Source organism: Ischnura elegans, chromosome 4 (genome assembly GCF_921293095.1).
Source record: "Ischnura elegans chromosome 4, ioIscEleg1.1, whole genome shotgun sequence".
Lineage (NCBI taxonomy): Eukaryota > Metazoa > Arthropoda > Insecta > Odonata > Coenagrionidae > Ischnura > Ischnura elegans.
In genome coordinates this window covers 50091330-50096669 of record NC_060249.1, presented here as the reverse complement: position 1 = coordinate 50096669, position 5340 = coordinate 50091330, and the positions used below count along the sequence as shown (strand labels likewise).

General features: G+C 39.3%; 2 non-coding genes across 2 annotated transcripts; one reads left to right on the top strand and one right to left on the bottom strand.

Moving 5' to 3' along the window:
* Nucleotides 1–2591: 2591 nt before the first annotated feature.
* LOC124158296 lies at nucleotides 2592–2698 on the top strand. Its single transcript, XR_006864764.1, has one exon. It is a non-coding gene; the product is annotated as a U6 spliceosomal RNA (small nuclear RNA).
* A 1954-nt stretch (nucleotides 2699–4652) lies between these two features.
* On the bottom strand, nucleotides 4653–4759 carry LOC124158295. Its single transcript, XR_006864763.1, has one exon. It is a non-coding gene; the product is annotated as a U6 spliceosomal RNA (small nuclear RNA).
* Between the last annotated feature and the right edge of the window lie 581 nt (nucleotides 4760–5340).

The window sequence follows — 5340 nt, the reverse complement described above, 5'->3', positions numbered from 1 at the left end:
AACATTGAGAAACGCTTAATTTCTCCTCATCGTCGTTTTCCTCGGTGGGACCATCGCCTTGTTAGTGTTTTCCATGACGCTTTACAAGTTGAAAATTACGATAAAGCTCTAAAATGAAGTTAATAATGAACCAGCGGAATAGATAAATCTGCACCAATGTAATGGAGAGCGGTTCAAAAAACGATATATATTGAATGAAAAAGAGCACTACATACGGAAAATCCTCTGTACTGTGACGTGCAAATACGATACTTAATAAATCGATAGATATTAAGGATAAATATAGCAGAAGATGGAGCAAAATAGCCATATAAAGCTCGTTGCGATCTAATCTAGCAACATAATTTATCACCAGTGTGTCCGCCATCTTGGAAAATTACATCACCGACGCTAGCGCCGCTAGTGGTGATTTGAGTCGCCAATTGCTGTTCTAAAGATTATTTCTGATGAATGTCGAGCCTCACTAAATATCATACGCTGGGGCTACTGGAAAGCCCTAAACGCACTAAAGGAATGAAAAATCTATTATAAATAGATCCCGTATTGCAAACCGAGTAGCACTATAACATGAAATAAACCTGGCACCTTTCCTCGGAAAACTTCTCGTGCTAGCAATACCGCCACCGGGCGGCGCGCCGCCCGGTCGGCCTGGCGGCTGTCGCCGCAGCGCATTGCACCGTTCAACATAAAACCATCTTGAGGCCAAAGTAGCAAATAGTAGCAAGATTTTTCTTTTGATATAGAATCTATAGACTATATACTTTCAATTCGCGTCAAAATTTCCGGGGGGCTCGGAGGTGCCCAAAACGATTTTGCTATTTATATTTAAAAATTCAAGTAAAAATAGCATAAAGTTTAAACATTTTTATTTCCAATTATAAAACTATGGAAATATAAGAAATCACTAGTAGTTGTACACGAAGGTACCAATTTATGCTCTGTATTTTTTTTAAGTTCATAAATTGTCTGAAACCTTCTTTATATGAAGGTGAACTTCTCTAAAAATGAGTGATTTTACGCGTCAGGCGTTTTTATCCCGGATGACTCATGTTTGACCATTTATACAAACTACAATGAGCCACAAAATAGTCGTAGTACTAGCCAGTATCATAGATCAGATAGTGTAGAATACGAATAGTACCTTCAAAAATTCCTCCAAAAAAGTTGAAAAAATGACTTTCGACCAGCTTTTTCCGATTTTGAACCACTGTGCGACGTTTCGAGGGACGACTTGCGATTTATCCCCAGGGGATCATTTGAAGAATTGGGGAAGATTCAGATCCCTTGAGAATGAAGAGGAAGTCGTCAAAACGTCGGGAGACATGCAGCAAATTACCCGGTGGAATACCCGAGAAACCTTTCTTCTCTTCTTTGTTTTGGTTACCGGGATAATGGCTCCATCTGAAATAATACGAATATGATTCGAGTATAATATGGGTCCATAATACCTGCGATAGATGAACTCTAGGATAGCTTGACTCGGAATAGATAAAATATTTTCTGCATTCATAGTTAATAACTTATTATATTTATTGATACTAATTGACTTCATGCATTTTTTTGCATACTCATGCATGAATAACTTATTACGCTAACTTTTTGTTTTTATTATAGTACTGTAATCCAATACTCTATAGTAGCTTTATTGGTAGAAAACCGTAAAGAGTAGTTGGCAAGTTTTACCTTTGAATGAACGTTGTGGTATAATTTTTTTGCATGCCTAACGTTTTTTAGACCGTATGTTGTGTATGTGGGAATCCTATTACATAAGGGCGCAGTCGTACCCAGGATCAAAACTAGGGGGGAGGGTAAGCCGTAGTAGTTCAAGTTGTAAAATTTTAACATGAATAAGGTGAATGAATCCAACATTTTAAGAAAATTAAAACAGCGCTTTATTAGTTTTTGAAAATATTTGCTCGAAAAAAAAATATTTTAGTTACTTGTCTTATACTAATATAATTTTTCGTGGGTTTAAAGAAAATTTGTTGAAAACTTTCCTTTCAATCCAGTCCTGATTTTCCTAAAAAGTTATGCGATATTTGCTTCTAGGGGGGGCCGCCGCCCCCTCCTGACCCCCGCTGGGTACTCCTATGCTATTTACATGCTGCCTTTTCGACGGCAAAATTTCGTACATATTGTGCCGAGCGCAGTTTAAATGTTCCGCCGACACTCAAAGCTTAAAGGATGTGAGCGACTGGCCAGCTGCTAGTTGGCTGGGACTCCCCAGGTACTCGGGTAAATGAGGGTTGGGTTGGGCTCGCGACCCTTTCCCGGCAACCGGTCAGCCCGGAGTGGTGGCACCCTTTGCACGGCATTTACAAGGAGGGTGGAAATGCGACGACTATTCATTTAAGCCACTTATAAATGGTGAAAGATATGACGATCTTTATTCCGGCGGATGTACTGCGAAAATATTTTTATGTCGAAAGTAAATGTACTCCTCAGTATTTAAACCTTAAAACTGTAAAAAAGAAAATCGCAAATTAATTATTGAAGACGATAATATTCCGTTGCCAAATATTACCACTCACTGACACTTAAGCCCAACTTTTAAGGTGGTATATATATAGGTGATTCCACCCATATTCGATGTACTCGCTTCGGCGGTACATATACTAAAATTGGAACGATACAGAGAAGATTAGCATGGCCCCTGCGCAAGGATGACACGCAAAATCGTGAAGCGTTCCACATTTTTTGTAGGCTATTTTTTAATAATTTGACGGAAAGATGCCACAATTCATCTGATCTCCATCTTCGATTCTTTTTTCACACTTTCTTTTTCCACATTTTTTGTAGGCTATTTTTTTCATTTTTTTACTTTTTTTTTAAATTTTTTGACTTTTGAGTTTGACTTTGACAGCCACCTGATAAACACAAACTTCATCACACGAGTAAGGTACCAAAAAAATCGAGGTTTAATAAACTGCCAAATGTTTCAATGAATATCAAATGATAATCAATACTTAAAGAAACCGTTGTAATACAAAGTTATGGGAAGGGAGCTTATTTAAAAACTTGTATAATGCCACTGGCGGACGGGTAGAGGTAGTCAGATACAGACCTTTATTTTACCCTTCTTGCTCGCTCGGGACAAAACAGCATTTTTACTTATGTGCAGCAATATGAGCTGAAGTTCTATGGTACACGTTGGCATTATTATGAGGTTACCGCTAAGGTTAGACATGTCTCAATGCGCTTGGCAATTTTCGGCTCATACTTCCCTTCTACATCTACGAGGTACCGTGCAAGCCACCACTATGTAGGGTGAGTTTTAAGGGATGACGCTATACCAGGCGTGCAGCTCTCATCCTACAGCCTTTATACAAATATAGCCTTCATCAGAAACTTACCGCACTATTCACCAGCGCACAAGGCAGAGGTTGCGAAAACGCGGCGTAACCGGTTAGTCGTTGAAAGATGGAAAAAAAGATTCATTTTCTTATAGCTTGCCGTAAAAAAGAAAAAAATAGACTTGTTCAATTCATATATCATCGTAAACGTGTGATCAATGCTTGTTCGTGAATGTTTGTCCAAAAATATATTTCAAAACCTAAACCATTTCCTAAAAAAGATTCCCCTGTGCGTCTTTTTCCAATATGAAAGAAAACCTTAACATTATGTCGTTTTACAAGCATTCATCATCTTGTGCTGTTCCGCCCGTCGGCAGGTCCCCCGCGCCATTGCTGTCTCCATTCCCTCCTGTCTCCGGCCATCTCCTTCAAGTCTCCATAACTTCCAATTTTTATGTTGTCAATGAACTTCAGCCTTCTACTTCCCTTCTTCTGTTCCATTCCACCTATCCCTCCAAAGCTACTTTCAAAATTCCACTCCCTCCATCAAATTTCCCAGCCAGTTACCCTTCCTTTGATTTATTTTGTCCATCAACGTTCTTTTCTCATCTATCCCATTTAACACCTGCTCATTTCTATTAACAAGCATTATAATATCATAATAATGTCATTAAAGGGGTATTCCGGAAAGAGCTAAAGACTATGCCAAATATCGTGTTTGAGCAGTGCTTCGAGCTTTGGAAGAAGTAGTGGCACACGATCATAGCATCGAATGGGGATTATTTTGATGGCGAAAAAGTTAATGGGGACGAATATATTAATATGTATTTATTTTTTCAAAAAACTAAAATTCCCTTTATTTTCTGAACAAACCTCGTATGAACAGTTAGCATCTTCGGCTATCCAGGAATAGATTAAAAATTGTTGCTACAATCGAGAAATCTGACACAATCTCCAGGAGGGTTTTGTGGGGAAATTTCTTGATGTTTGTTGTCTATCGCTGCCGTGTGGTCACGCTGCCGCCGCCAGACTTTCAATCTTTGAACTAAATCTGCCGCTATTTTTCCAAAATACACATATCATCATAATTTCGTTCCAATATTTGTTTGGACGAATATAAAGGAGACTCATATGTTTTCCATTTTTCTCTTTCATCCTTGTGGGAAGCAAATTGTTTTTGGGACGAATGTTTAAATTTTTTATTCACGACGGCCTCTTGCTACCATCTCCATTGGAAATTTATGACTTTCCTTTTTTTTAATCTTTCGTGAGCGAATTTCAACCTGGGTCGAATTGACGAATGCTATTTTATCTTTTCCAGCGACATCTTTCCGTCAAATTATTAAAAAATAGCCTACAAAAAATGTGGAACGCTTCACGATTTTGCGTGTCATCCTTGCGCAGGGGCCATGCTAATCTTCTCTGTATCGTTCCAATTTTAGTATATGTACCGCCGAAGCGAGTACATCGAATAAGGGTGGAATCACCTATATATATACCACCTTAAAAGTTGGGCTTAAGTGTCAGTGAGTGGTAATATTTGGCAACGGAATATTATCGTCTTCAATAATTAATTTGCGATTTTCTTTTTTACAGTTTTAAGGTTTAAATACTGAGGAGTACATTTACTTTCGACATAAAAATATTTTCGCAGTACATCCGCCGGAATAAAGATCGTCATATCTTTCACCATTTATAAGTGGCTTAAATGAATAGTCGTCGCATTTCCACCCTCCTTGTAAATGCCGTGCAAAGGGTGCCACCACTCCGGGCTGACCGGTTGCCGGGAAAGGGTCGCGAGCCCAACCCAACCCTCATTTACCCGAGTACCTGGGGAGTCCCAGCCAACTAGCAGCTGGCCAGTCGCTCACATCCTTTAAGCTTTGAGTGTCGGCGGAACATTTAAACTGCGCTCGGCACAATATGTACGAAATTTTGCCGTCGAAAAGGCAGCATGTAAATAGCATAGGAGTACCCAGCGGGGGTCAGGAGGGGGCGGCGGCCCCCCCTAGAAGCAAATATCGCATAACTTTTTAGGAAAATCAGG